We start from the raw sequence: 14,893 nt of genomic DNA on the forward strand, positions 1-14,893 counted from the left end.
CACATGTGTTCCGGTCCCGGGAGTCCCCGACGCGCTAATGAAGGCAGCAGGCCGGGGACAGGGCCGTGCAAATCCTGGCCAGTCCAGCTCAACGAAGTTTCACAGTCCGTGTCATAAGGCTCGGAAACCAAGGGCAGGGAGAGGTGGGCCTCCTGTGTCCCTGGCTCCAGATGACCAGGTGGCTGATCCCAGCCAAGGGGGCCTCCAGAAACAGATCTGAAAAGAACTAGAGTGCAGGTAACCGATTCGGGAGGTGACCCCAGGAAACATCAGGCAGGGAGTGGAGGAGAGAAGCAGGCAAGGAGTCCACAGAGGGTGTGTGATCCAGCCAGGGCACCCCTGCCGCACACAACACGGGGGGCCACCCCCTTCCATCCTGCCGGACAGCCCCGGGACCGGTGGACAAAACACTGGGAGTTATCCCACCCCAAGGAGAACTCAAGGACTCCTGGAATTCCTGTCACTAAAGTGACAGCCCTGCACACAAGCACGGTGGCTGCAATGGCCCACAGGTGTCAGCGGTGGGACGCTGGGCAGCACAGAAACGGCGAGGGGTGGGTGCCTTCTACACTTGCGGAATCTGCCTTGGTGCCCAAGCTGCTGACTCTGCATGATCCTGTGAGAAGGGCACCATGGGATCAAGAAGAACCCACCGTGGAAGGGGTCCCTGCAGCACCCACAACACCACTTGCACTGGCCTGGAAGGAGTTTGCCCTTTGCTGCCTGGAAGCCATCTCTGACCCTACCCCAGGGATGGGGTCCCGGCATCTCCGGCCCCATCACAGGAGCCCCACAGAGCAGTGATTAAAAACACATGCTCTAGGGGCACCTGGGTGGCTCAGTCGGTTCAGCATGCGACTCTTGATTACAGCAATTTTGGCTCAGGTCATGATCTCACGGTTCATGAGTTGGAGCCCTGCATTGGGCTCTGAGCTGACAGCAAGGAGCCTGCCTGGGAGTCTCTCTCCTCTCTCTCTGCCCCTCCCCCATGCCCTCTCACGTGCTCACGCTCTCTCTCTCTCTCAAATAAATAAAATTTTTTTAAATGTTAAACAAAATTTAAAAAAACAAGCTCTAGATGAGGTGCCTGGGTGGTCTGTTGGTCAAGCATCTGACCCTTGATTTCGGCTCAGGTCATGATTTCACGGTTTGTGAGTTTGGGCCCCGCGTCAGGCTCTAACAGTTTATGATGCATATGATGATCCATTATTATGACTACCAGTCCCCAAAGGCCTGCAGAGCACTGGGCACAGTCAGGCAACAAACATACGTTCACTCTAACCCTAGAGAACCTTCCCTCTAGACTGGACCTTGAGAGCCAGGACCTTGTTGGAATGATTCTCCATCACCTTCCAATGCTAAATGGAGCATAGGGCTAGCTAAATAAATAGAGGAATGACTAATCCAAGGAACCCTAATAGGTAGATCTTACTCCCATTTTACAGAGGGGAAAACTGAGACTGGGGGAAGGGCAGACCTGATTCCAAAGTCTGGCTGTTTCTACTGCACCCATGTAGCCTTCTTACGGGACCCTCCCAATCACCCTACCAGACAGAGAGCACTTTCACTAACTACATAATCTTAGGCGAGTTGCTGAGCTTTTCTGTGACTGTCTCCTTATCTGCAAAATGTCAAGGACAACAGCACCTCCCTCAGGAGGTGGTTCCGAGGGTTTAATGTGTGGATGTGCACCAGAGCTTCAAGCAGAGCCTGACGCAACAGGTATAGGAAACGTCAGCTCGTGTTCCATCGATCCCATTACACGTGAAGAGGTTAAGTAGCTGGTCTAAGGAGGAGCTGGTTCTGGAAGCCAGGGCACGAACTCCCAGGTCTGGGCCCTTTATGTGGTCCGACAGAACTCTGTGGGACTCCACGGTCACGTGCAACTTTGCCACCCTGAGCTGGGAGCAAGCTACGAAACGGGTGGAGAGTTGACCCTATTGCGTTACAATCAGAACCAAATAGGTATATTTGAACTTGCACACAGAGATGCACATACTAGGACTCTCACACTGCTACATTTTTTCCCATAAGACAAAGACTAGAAATAGCCCAAATGTCCATCACAGGGTAAAGTGGGATTTTGGGACTGACAGCAAGCTAAGAGCAGAAATATTGTACTGGAGGGGTGCCTGGCTGGCTCAATCGGTAGAGTATGCAACTCTTGATCTTGGGGTTGTGAGTTCAAGCCCCACACTGGATGTAGAGATCACTTAAAAACAAAATCTAGGGACACCTGGGTGGCTCAGTCAGTTGAGCATCCGACTGTGGCTCAGGTCATGATCTCACGGTCTGTGAGTTCGAGCCCCGCGTCGGGCTCTGTGCTGACAGCTCAGAGCCTGGAGCCTGATTCAGAGTCTGTGTCTCCCTCTCTCTCTGCCCCTTCCCTGCTCATGCTCTGTCTCTCTCTCTCTCTCTCTCTCTCTCTCTCTCTCTCTGTCAAAAATAAATAAGCATTAAATTTTTTTTTTAAGAAATAAAATAAAATAAATAATAAAAACAAAATCTATATTGTACTGGAAAACCCAGACCCTGTGTGCATTTTCTCCCCTGAGATGGGGATTTGGCCACACTAACCCTGAGTCTGGTGTAAAACCAGGGGAGCCCAGTCTTTGTAGGCATCGCCTGAGAAAAAAGTGCATAGTGCTACTGTAATTTTGCCATAGATAAGCTAGCTGTTCCCTGATGCGTTGGTCCTTTGTGCTGGGTCCACAGCTGGACTACATTTCCCAGCCTCCCTTGCAGCTAGGAGTGGCCACGTGACTGAATTCCAGCTAATAATATACCAGTAGAAGAGAGGTGAGTTCCCGCCAGGGCTTGCCCCTTAAAAAACTCCCTGTGATGCTCTCGTGCTCTCTTTTCCCCGTTGCAGAGACTGAGGGTGGTAAATGAGCCATAGATTGTAATCACCACATGGAAGGCCGGCTTCGTACCCGGCTGAACCCTCACACAGGAAAGAGATCAAGTTCTACTGGCCTAAGCCCACCCTAATAGAGTAAGTTCTTCCGGAAACGTGATAGAAATCCAAAATATAGGGGCGCCTGGGTGGCTCAGTCGGTTAAGCACCCAACTTCGGCTCGAGTCACGATCTCACGTTTCGTGAGTTCGAGCCCCGCGTCGGGCTCTGGGCTGACAGCTCAGAGCCTGGAGCCTGCTTCGGATTCTGTGTCTCCCTCCCTCTGTGCCCCTCCCCCACTCATGCTCTGTCTCTCAGTCTCTCAAAAACAAATACAGATTTTTGAAAAATTCCTTTTTTAAAAAGAAAGAAATCCAAAATATAAAAAAGGCATAGCACAGCCAGAAGGCATGGGGGAAGTAGGAGTCAAGGATTGGAGGAAAAACCTACCTTCTGGTAAATACCTCTTTTATACATTTGGCATATTAAAATTTTTTATTATATATTTATTTTTGAGAGAGACAGAGGCTGACAGACACAGGCATGAGCAGGGGTGGGGATGGGGGCAGAGGGAGAGGGAGACACAGAATCCGAAGCAGGCTCCAGGCTCTGAGCTGTCAGCACAGAGCCCGACGTGGGGCTCAAACCCACGAACCGTGAGATCATGGCCTGAGCCGAAGTCAGACGCTCAACCGACTGAGCCCCCCAGGCGCCCCGACCACAGTTTTAAAAAGGCAACACGTAGGGGCGCCTGGGGGGCTCAGTCGGTTGAGTGTCCGACTCCTGATTTCAGCTCCCGTCATGATCCCAGGATTGTGGGATCAAGCCTCACATCAGGCTCCACGCTGAGCCTGCTTGGGATTTTCTCTCCCTCTGGCCCTCTCCCCTCTCACACACTCTCTCTCTCTCAAATAAATAAAATGGGGGAAAAAACTTTTTAAAGGCATGACTTAGAATTATTGTAGCCTCACCCCATTATAATAAACACGCAGTTAACATAGCACATGATTCACAAAGAGTTACTATATGACCCAGCAACTCTTCTCCTAGGGATATGCCCAAGGGAAGTGAAAACAAGTGTTTACACAAAACAAAACATTGTGCACAAATGTTCCTGGCAACATTGACCACAATGGCCGAAAAGGTAGAAACAACTCAAAGGTCTGTCAACGGATGAATGAATAAATAAGGCTATGGTCCGTCCATAGAATGGGATATTATTCAGCCACAGAAAGGAATGAAGCTCTGACCCACGTTATAACATGAATCAACTTGCAAACACACTCAGTGAAGGAAGCTTGTCACAAAAGACTACGTAGCGTATGATCTCTGCCGTATGAAATATGAAACAGGCGAATCTAGAAAGACAGAAAGTCTAGAGAGTAGTGGTTGCCTGGGGCTGGAGGGAAGGGGAAATATGGGTATGGTGTTATTTTGGGGGTGATGAGAATGTTTTGGTGACCATTGATAGAGGTGACGTTGCACGACAGGGTAAATCTAAATGCCACTGAACTGTATGCTTTAAAATGATTTAAATGGTGAATTTTAGGTTATGTGAATTTTACCACCAAAAAAAAAATTTTTTTTAATAAAGGCACAACGAGGACTTGATCTAGAAAAGTAAAATAAAAATTTTGCAAATAAGACTTGCTTACCGTTCACAGAACGCAAATTAGAGCCGCGACTGTATCCCAATCCTTAGATGAAAGGCGAATAAAATGTTGAGAGTAACCATGTAATTCATCCAACAAAATCATTAGGAACAGGAAGCAATGTCCTTCCCTCCTCGTCTGACTTCAGGAACATGACCATAAAGATGCACAGTTTTTGCTAAAATATATCAGGGCATCATTGATTTCGCCAAGGTCATCTGCTAATCCTTTGATATTCAAATCATTCTATTTTGAGGCATCCATTAAATTAGCAGTGTGGTCGATTTCCTTTTCCTCAAGTGCCAACTGCTCTAACTCTTGAGAGGCCGTCCTCGGTCAATGGTCTTGCCGCGGGTCCGGCAGGTTGCCAACATCACTTTCATTGACTTCCCGAAACCCTACGTTTCTTGCAAGACCCGCGATTTCGCTTTATGATCTGCACTGAAGTTACAGTTCGTTATAATTTATTGAATCCACGGTTCCTGCCCGGTCTTTCAAAAATATCAATAAAATGGGATGGACAGGGATAGACATTACCTCTCACTGTGGTTCGCAAATGGGGACTAATTTTGCCCCCCCCAGGAAACCCTGGTCAACGCCTGGAGACATTTTTAGCTGTCACAGCTTGGGGGGTCGGGGCAGCGCGAGATCACGGCTGGCCTCTGGAAGACAGAGTCCCCGGATGCCGCGAACATCTTGCGGTGCAAAGAGCGGACCCCCCAACAAAGAATTATCCAGCTCGCGACGTCCGCAGCACCGAGGCTGAGAAACACTCCTACAAGGACGGTGGGGTGGGAACCAAATGTACAGATGGTCAGTTCGTTGGAGAGCACTTCATGTTGCGACAATTCTGAATTTCCAGACGGCCACATAACAGCAGGAATTCGATAACGAATATTCCCATGTCAAGGGACCCCCAAGCTGCTCTACTGGCTCGCCATCTATGGAAAGCCTGGTTGCTGTGACACTTTCCTTACTTGCTCTGGCTGCCAGGATGCCCGGGGCCAGATTTACAGTCAGTCCCTTGGAATACGTTCCTAACACGACCCCACCCCACCATTACACTAACTATGCAACCGTCCCTCGTTTTCCTTTCCCCCCAGTTGTTTTCATCTTACTCGTGTGCACCGCCGAGTCCACGATGGAGGAAAGCGGGATACGTAAGCAACGAGAAGCAGCTCGGAATGAGAGAAGCACATTCCCCCTCAGAATCACAAACACCAGCGCCCCCTTCACCCCCATCCCGGCAGAGGCTGTGTGGTGTGGCTTCCTCCCCCTCTGCCCGAAAGAGCAGGTGCCCGGTTACAGAATAACAGCGAGGCTTTGGCAACAGTCCGGTTTTTCTTACACGGATGTTCAGAGTTCGGAAGGTGTTAGGGGGGTCCACCTCAAGGCTGTTTACTCACCTCAAAAGACCGCGTCGCCCCGTAAGCCCGAGCCACAGCCCTTGGTGGACTCAGTGAGCTCTCAGGGAGGGCCCCATGTTCCCAACCTCCCTGGATTGCACCATAGTCAGGAAACCGAGCCTTCCTTCCAGTCTCCCCTCCCACCGCAAGTTTCCAAATTCTACCAGACTTTCGTGGCCCAAATCAAGTCACACCTCCTCCGGGAAGTCTTCCCAGAATTGCCCACGGCTCTCCCTTCTCCTCTGAATCGCTACTGTTCCCCCTCCTGTGGAATCGCCTTGTTTCCGGCAATCCAGTCTTGTCCACATCAGTGTTAGGAGCTTCCCAGGTCCCGGGCAATCTTCCTTTTACAGGCTTCCACGCTACCAAACATACAGAAACGCTCCCACCATTCACATGACATCGAATTATTTTATAAGAGAGTTAAGGCAAATTGAGGTTGGCTGGTCAACATTATATTTTATTGTGCGGTTTCCTGAACACTAGTCTCGGGAGTACCGCTTTCTTTCACTGTTTGGAAACTAATAACTTTCTCAGATCTCAAACTTTTCTTTTTCTCTTTATTTTTTTAACTTTAATTTTTGTTAACGTTTATTTATATTTGAGAGAGAGAGAGAGAAACAGTATGAGTGGGGGAGGGGCAGAGAGAGGGAGAGACAGATGGTGAAGCAGGCTCCAGGCTCCGAGCCGTCAGCACAGAGCCCGACGCGGGGCTCGAACCCACAAACCGTGAGATCACGAGCCGAGCCGGAGTCGGACGCTCAACCGACTGAGCCACCCGGGCGCCCCTTTTGCTCTTTATTTCTAATTTATCTCCAGGCAGTTATTTCCAGCTCTGCATGCAGGACAGCAGAAAGTTGGAAAGAACCTTGATGTCCACCGATTCATTAAAATGAAGGAGCATGGATTACAAGGACAACGCGTCTACCAAGGGTACATTTGAATACGCACTTGGCAAGATTTTTTTTCACCTTTACTGAGGTATAATCTCAGATACACTCATGGGCCCTAAACACTATACCTGGAAAACCTAATGGACAAAATGACCTCATTCGTCTCTCCGAGTAGATCTGGTGCTTCTTGAAGGGAAGGAACATGCCTTATTCTCCCTGAATCCCTACGTGCCAAGTACAGAACAGAGTAAGTGCTCATTAAACATTCACCCAACTGGTATTTAGCGAGCACTTCCTCTGTGCCAGGCAGCGTACCAGGCCCTGGGGACACATCCATGAATCAGACAAAGGAGACCACTGCTCTTCCTGAAGCTAATATTCCAGGGCAAAACACAGATAAGCGGATAATTATATCCCTACGTGAGGTGGCCGTCGATGCTATGAGAAAAAACAAAGCAGGGACAAAGGCAGAAAGGGTGTTGGGTGCTATGACAGGCAGGATGGCCAGAAACGCCCTCTGGTGTGACGACAGATGGTGACAATCATGTTGCCTTGAGGAAGTGAGCCATACAAACCTCAGGGAAGAGCATTCCAGACATATGGAACAGCACGTGCAAAGGCCTTGTGGTAGGTGTGCGCTCGGCCTCTCAGGGCCAGGAAGGAGGCCAGGGGGACCAGGTAAGGGGATTTTTACTCTGAATGATCTGAATGAGCCGGGAGCCATGGGAGGGCCTACAGCCGAGGAGGGACAGGAGCAGGTTTAATATCTTAAAAGGCTCACTCTGGCTACATCCTGAAAAACAGACACAGGAGGACAAGGGAAAAGGCATGGAGACCCACTAGGAGACTGCTGCAGCTTCCAGAACCTGCTGATCGACCAGTCAACCAAGAAAACATCAAAGCCGGGAGCCCAGTGGTGCCCCCGCCCACTGTCAGAAAACACGAGCCTGGGCAGCTTTGACTCCTAGACCTCTCGGAGGTGCCGGGACTGAAGAGTCTGCGTCCCCATCGTGGCCTTCTCCAAGACTGGCAGGACGCCCAGACCGAATCGATACTGAACGCACAGGGATTTGCTCTGCACTTGTCTAAGCAGCGGCTGGGCCTCCATGAAACAGCATCATCTTGGGTGCGTGGGAAAGGTTCACTGCCAAACAAAATCCCACAGACTTCTTTCCGTACCTCCAGGCGGTGAGGCTGGGTCACCCCTGGTGCCCACACCGACCTGGTCTAGCGCAAAGAACGGCCTCCGTCCCTAACAGGTGACCTGAGGAAGGAAGGAGGCCGCTTCCCAAACCTTGATGCAAAACACCGCCATCTGCCAAGACGTATGGCTAAGCACGCCAAGGACAACACGTAAAGCCTACTGCTTTTCCTAGAAGAAAAGTAAATAAAAACATGCATTAGTAGCTGCTTGGATGGGCATAAACGCTACGGGGAAACAGGAGTGACAAACACCCTCGACCACATACGACGGAGCAAAGACTGCAACGTGCTGCCAAGGCCATCCAGGACATTTGTCCCAACTCTGAGGACGCGTTTCACATCGGTGCTACAAGTCCCTGGGACGTTGCTGGAAACCTCACCATTCACGACACGTATTTAAAAAAAAAAAGGTGGGGGGTGCCAGGGTGGCTCAGTCAGTTGAGTGTCCGACTTCGGCTCAGGTCATGATCTCAGAGTCTGTGAGTTCGAGCCCCGCATCGGGCTCTGTGCTGACAGCTCGGAGCCTGGAGCTGCGTCGGATTCTGTGTCTCCCTCTCTCTCCGCCCCTCTCCTGCTCATGCTCTCTCTCTCTCTCTCTCTCTCTCTCTCAAAAATAAGTAAACATTAAAAAAAATTTTTTTTTACAGTTCAATTTATCACAACATGCCAAATATTGATCTCTTGAACAATGACCGAATAATCAAAAGGGTCAGGGCCTCTCGCTACAGATGGCTTTCGGTTTTTTTTAATTGAGGTGAAATGCACATTACATACAGTTAAGCATTTTAAAGTGAACGTTTCAGTGTCATTTCGCGCATTCAGTGTCCTGGAATCACCAGGGCATTTTCATCAGCCCGAAAGTAAACCTCACGCCCATTCGCTGTCACTCCCCACGTGGCTGCCCCCCCCCCCAGCCCCTGGCACCCCCCTGCCCCCCGCCCCGATCTAGGTTCTGTCTCGAGAGATTTGCCTGTTGTGGACGTTTCATATAAATGAAATTCTACAGTATGTGGCCTTTCGGCTCTGGCTTCTTTCACTCGGTGATATGTTTCTGAGGCTCATCCGTGGCATAACGTGCGTCTACTTCATTCTTCTTAAGGCTCAGTAATATTGCTTTGTGTGGACAGACCGCGATTTGTTTATCTATCCATCGGCTGATGGATACCTGGGTCGTTTCCAACTTTGGGCGTTGCGAGTGGTGCCACTGTGGCTATCCACAGACAGGGTTCTCTTTAAGCAACTGTTTGCAATTCTCTTCGGTATAAACCTACACGTGGAAATGCTGAGTAATTCTAATTTAAAAAAAAAAAGCTCTGTAGAGCGTCGCCCTGGTCCTCAGGGACCCAGCTGCACAGGCTGATGGCAAAAGCTCAGGATGACCTTTCGATAATCACGGTCTCAGTCTCTGCCCAAATCCAGGGCACGGCCGACCAGGAGGGACACGGTCAGGGCGAGGGCTCCTTCTCTCCCGCCCCAGAACGCCATGGCGTGGGTGCTTGAGATTTCTAGACTTCATTTCTGCACTAGAAATCCAGAAGCCAGCTACAAAATGCTACGACAGCCCAGCAGAGAAAAATCACTCTGGAAGCTCTCAGTCACAAGGTCTACATGAGAAAGAATTTATACAAAGTGCGACACCAGGCTCTTTTTTCCCTTTTTTAAGGGTGGGTAAGGTGGGTGGGGCGGCTGCCTTTTTTATTGTTCTTTTAAAAGATTTTGAAGGGAGTCTCAGTGGCTCAGTCGGTTGAGCGTCCAACTCTTGATTTCAGCCCAGGTCATGATCCCAGGGCTGTGGGATCGAGCCCCACATCAGGCTCTGCAGTGAGTATGGAAACTGCTTAAGATGCTCCCTCTCCTGAGGCGCCTGGGGGGCTCAGTCAGTTAAGTGTCTGACTTCGGCTCAGGTCATGATCTTGCAGTTTGTGGGTTCGAGCCCCACGTCAGGCTCTGTGCGGACGGCTCAGAGCCTGGAGCCTGCTTTGGATTCTGTGTCTCCCTCTCTCTCTGCCCCTCCCCTGCTCACGCTCTGTCTCTGTCTCTCTCCAAAAAGTAAACATTAAAAAAAAAAATTTTTTTTTAATTCTCTCTCTCCCTCCCTCTGCCCCTCATCCTCCTCAATCTCTCCCTCTCTCTAAGCTCATTAATTAAAAAATAAAACTTTTTTTTAAGTTTATTTATTTTGAGAGAGAGAGCAACCACAAGCGGGGTAGGGGCAGAGATAGAGAAGGGGGAGAGAGAGAGAGAGAGAGAGAGAGAGAGAGAGAGAGAGAGAGAATCCCAAGCAGGCACCACACCGTCCACGCAGAGCCTGGTGCGGGGCTCCAACTCACAAACCGTGAGATCATGACCTGAGCCAAAATCAAGAGTCGGACCCTTCACCGACTGAGTCACCCAGATGCCCCTAAACAATAAAATATTTTTAAGTTAAACTATTTAAATAAATAATAAACGCGTGTGGCACAAAACGAGAAAGGCACAAATGACCGCCCCCATCCTGTCCCCCAGCCAAGAGGACCTGCCAGGGTCACAGGAACCCCTGACCGCACATCTGCAAACAGACAGATGTTTTCTCCTTTTGTCCACACACCCCTTGTTCTCCATTTCTTTATCCACCTACCAGCTCACCCTTAGGGCTTTATCACTATAAATAGATGTGCCTCTTTTGTTTTTTTTTGTTTTTTTTTTTACCAGCTGCAAAATATTTCCTTACTTGAATACATCATAATTTATGTAATCAGCTTAGACCTATCCCAAATCTCTCCTGGTAGGAACAATGACTACACTGGCACATTTTGCATACATGGAAAATGTATTTAAATGATAAATATCTCAGGGTGGGATCCTGGGTCAAAGGTATGTATGGGGTTAGTTATAATAGATAATAACTTTTAGTGCATTTTGGGTTTTTTGTTTGTTTTTTAATTAGAGAGAGAGAGCCTCAGGGAGGGGAGCAGAGGGAGAGAGGGAGAGAGAGAGAGAGAGAGAGAGAGAGAGAGGGAACTTCACGCAGGGTATTCACTGAGCTCAGAGCCTGACGTGGGGCTCGATCCCACTACCCTGGGATCATGTCCTGAGCCAAAATCACGAGTCGGACGCTCGATTGAGCCATCCAGGCACCCCTTCAGCCCACTTTGGAATTAAGGGAAGGGAATGGAGAGTCTGTAGGGGAAAGAGATCAACTACATGTAAAATATATCCCAAGCACTGAATCTCAGAACCATCCGAGAGGCAAGTGCTGATACCCCGACTTTCAGGACAGGGAAACTGAGGTTCAGAGATGTCAGCGAGTAACCCGGTCGGGTACCCGACCCCCAGGCTGGGCTCTCCTCTCCATCCCCGCGGCCCTGCCAGGATGCACAGAAGTCAGACAGCGCCGGGCAGGGCCACAGCTGGCAGCCTGCCTTCCAGCCCGTGAACTCCAAGTGCCCAGAATCTGTTGATTTATGGTTCTGCTCTGATACCCGTATTAATCACCATAACTTTTAATTGCGCTAATACAAGCATCATATGTTGCTAATTACACAATGCAGATGAAAAACTCTTCCAGATGAAGTTCACCACTCAATCTAATCAGAATGGCGAGTCATGTTTTAATTACAAACTGAAGCGCACGGGGAAGGCATCCGCATGGCGGCTCAGGGGCCCGATGGCTCCAGCTTGTGAAACGCCAGGACCACAGCCAGCGGCCACGGCAGGACCACAGCCAGCGGCCACGGCGCCGAGGCAGGCCCGTGTGGGTGATGGGGCAGGGAGGGTGGGCAGGCGATGGCTCCCGTGGGCTCCGGGCCGGGGGTGGCCCAGCCGGGCCCCTCCTGTGCAGACACCTGTGCGGTCCCCGGGCCGCACCCTTCATTCCCGTCCAGGGAAGGAGTCACCGGCTCCTTTTCTCGGGAACTAAGCAAAGAAAGGCGTGTTATCGGTGACCTTTTCTGGAACATCCTTTAACATCCTGTCAATTTGCCCACACTCACAGAGCAGAGAGAATCCGGCTGCGATAATAGAGTAATTTCAGGGGCGACGCAGGACGGAGGAAAGGATCTCAGCTCTCGTTTTCTCGGCAAAGACACAAAGAGGCCTTCGAGACTGAGGGCTAGAGAAGGAAGCCGGGGGGTGGGGGGTGTTAAGAGCTGACTTCTGTGTCCCCAGAATCCATATGGGGGAGCCCCAGCCCCAGTGTTAAGCATTTGGCGACGGCAGCTTTTACGCCGCTGATTAGGGGGGATGACGCTGAAAGGGTGGGATGCGAGCGAACAGGACGCGTGTCCTTGTTAAGAGGATACACTGCAGCTCTTTCTGTGTCTCGCTCTCTCTCCCCGTACGAGGGATGGAGGGCAAGTGTCCGCCCGCAGGCCAGAGAGAGTCCTCACCGGAAACCAGATCTTGATCTCTAACACCCGGCTTCCAGAAGGGAACGTCTGCGGCTTAAACCACCCTGCGTGGTGTTTTGTTAAGGCGGCCCAAGTCGACTAACGGGGCAGGCAGGTGGCATCAGGCTTCCAGGGAAGCCCAGGGTCAGAGGTCAGAGAGGTCTGTAAGAAGTGGACGAGGGGGGCTGCGGCGTGCAGAGTGATCGCCTCCCGCAACGACGTCCACCCCTCCTCCCTGGGACCGGGGAACGTGACCTCATGGAGGGAAAGGGGATCCTGAGGTGGGGAGACTGTCCCAGATTATCAGGGTGGCCGTGTGATCACAGGGGTCCCTGTAAGAGGGAGGCAGGAGGTCAGCCAGAGAATGGAGAGGCAAGGACAGAAGCAGAGGTCGGAAGGGGCTGCCTCTGAAGGTGGAGGGGAGAGCCCCCGGCCACGGAACGCGGGCTCCAGCGCAGGGCAGAGGAGACGAGGAAGCTCCCCCAGAGGACCCCCCGGCGCCTCCGGAAGGAACACAGAGCGGCCCACACCTCGACCCTAGCCCAGCAGGACCCACCTTGGCACCTGCTACAACGTGGATGTGCCTCGGGGACGTTGTGTCAGTGAAAGAGGCCAGACACGAAGGGTTACACAGCGTACGATTCTCTTTATAGGAAAAGTCCAGAATAGAGGCAAAGAGGAGACAGCGGGGGGGGCAGGGGGCGGGAACCGGGAAAACGTTCTGGAACTAGACAGAAGCTGTGGTTGCACGCCACTGTGCGTGTCCTGGGAAACACTAGATTGTATGTATACTTTGAAATGGTTAATCTTACGCGACGTGAATTTCACCTCGATTTTAAGAACAACAGTGGAGGAAGAGCGGCTTGGGGAGGGGCTTCCCCTGAGAGGAAAGAGGGAGCACCAAACCCGTGAATCCGCTCTCCTGTTGAAACGAGCGAGTGATTCGCGCGTTCCTCTGTGCGTCGTTACGGGCCGTGAATGAAGGAAGCGGCCGCATTTCACCGCGGCGCCCCCACCCCCGGGGCTCGCTTTGCAGGGGAACCCAGCTCGCTCAGATTCCCAGAGACGATGGTGACCTAAAGGGGGACGGCAGCCGGCACAGGAAAGAGAGGGGCCATCCCTCACGCACCCCCGCCAGCTAGAAGCCAGGAAAACAAGACGTTGGTTCATATTTGGAGACAGAGGAAGCCAGGCCGAGCGCTCAGAAGGTGGATGGTGCGGGGCAGTTTCAAGGGAGGGCGGAGGGTGATGTGCATGCTGCCCTCCTATTTTTTGGATCCCCTGGTTTCCCATCCTGTTCCTCAGAGTTCTCCCAGCAGGACTCAGCCTCCAGGCCGCTGGACCAACGGGCTGTGCACTGGAGGCAGCTCGGAAACCCAGACAAGAGGAACTTCAGGGAACAGGTCTTCAGGGAACAGGTGCACTCCCGGGGGCTGGGACGGGCACACGGAGTGCTGAGCTCAGGGAAGTCTGGGGAGTTTGAGGCTGTCTTTGGGGAAGGGGCAGGGGACAGGAACACGGTGGACAGCTGATTGGGGGACGAATATTTGGAGCAGGAGGCATTTGAAATTCCCAACAAAGACCCAGAAATCCAGCCGGGCACTTGAGATCCCCACTGAAAGCAAGCGTCGCAAGTCAAACATGCCCTTGCACCTGTTCTTGGGCCACCCCGGAAGGGTTGGTGCAAATCAGCCCTTCTAAGAGCTCAGCCCAAAATTCTGGCCCCTCCCTCCTCCCCACCTGCACCGCCCCAGATCCAAGTCCCCAGCACTGGCCTGGCCTCCTCTCTGGTCTCCACCCTGACCCCCCATCCTACCCCACCAGGCACTGCTCTGTCTTCGACACCATGGGAAAGGAACCTTTTAGAATGGGAATCGGTCCAGACCACTCGCTGCTCAACCCCTCCGGTGGTCATTCCACTCACGGTAAAAGCCAAAAGCGCTGCAGCGACCCACTGAGCCCTTTGTGATCTGCCCTCATCACCAACAGGGTCTCCTCGGCCCTAGTGTGTCCTCCTCAGGCCACACCAGCTTCTCTGCTGTTCCATTAACACACCCCTGTTCCCACCCCAGGGCCTTTGCACTTGCTGCTCCCACAGCCTAGAGCACCCCTCCCCCTAGAAAGCCTCGAGATTTGCTCCTGGGATCTCTGCTCAAGCGCTGTCTTCTCAGCCAGCTCTCCTCTGACCATGACCACCCTCCGTACAAAGTCAGCTCCCCGACCCAGAATTCCCAACACCCTCCCTGGGTAATCTTCCCTCATAGCACTCGCTTCCTCCATGAGAATCTCTACCCCGCAAGAGAGCCAAGATTTCTGTCTACCTCATTCACTGATATGTCCCCAGAGCCTAGAACGGTGCCTGACATGGACAGGAGACACTCAATAAATTACTACGTGTTGAATGAAAAAAATGGGTGTTCAAGCAAGTGAGCAGGTACAGATTAAATCCACAGAAAGAAGTCTGGAAAGACCCTCA

At 51.6% G+C, this 14,893-nt stretch overlaps 1 protein-coding gene and 1 non-coding gene across 2 annotated transcripts in view; both read right to left on the bottom strand.

Moving 5' to 3' along the window:
* LOC109277780 (transmembrane protein 132B) overlaps positions 1 to 14,893 on the bottom strand; it is a 366,439-nt gene that overhangs the window by 326,657 nt on the left and 24,889 nt on the right.
* TRNAR-CCG (transfer RNA arginine (anticodon CCG)) lies at positions 6,654 to 6,738 on the bottom strand. The gene has a single exon. It is a non-coding gene; the product is annotated as a tRNA-Arg (tRNA).

Source organism: Panthera pardus, unplaced genomic scaffold, assembly GCF_024362965.1.
Source record: "Panthera pardus isolate Hobbes unplaced genomic scaffold, ASM2436296v1 HiC_scaffold_14, whole genome shotgun sequence".
Lineage (NCBI taxonomy): Eukaryota > Metazoa > Chordata > Mammalia > Carnivora > Felidae > Panthera > Panthera pardus.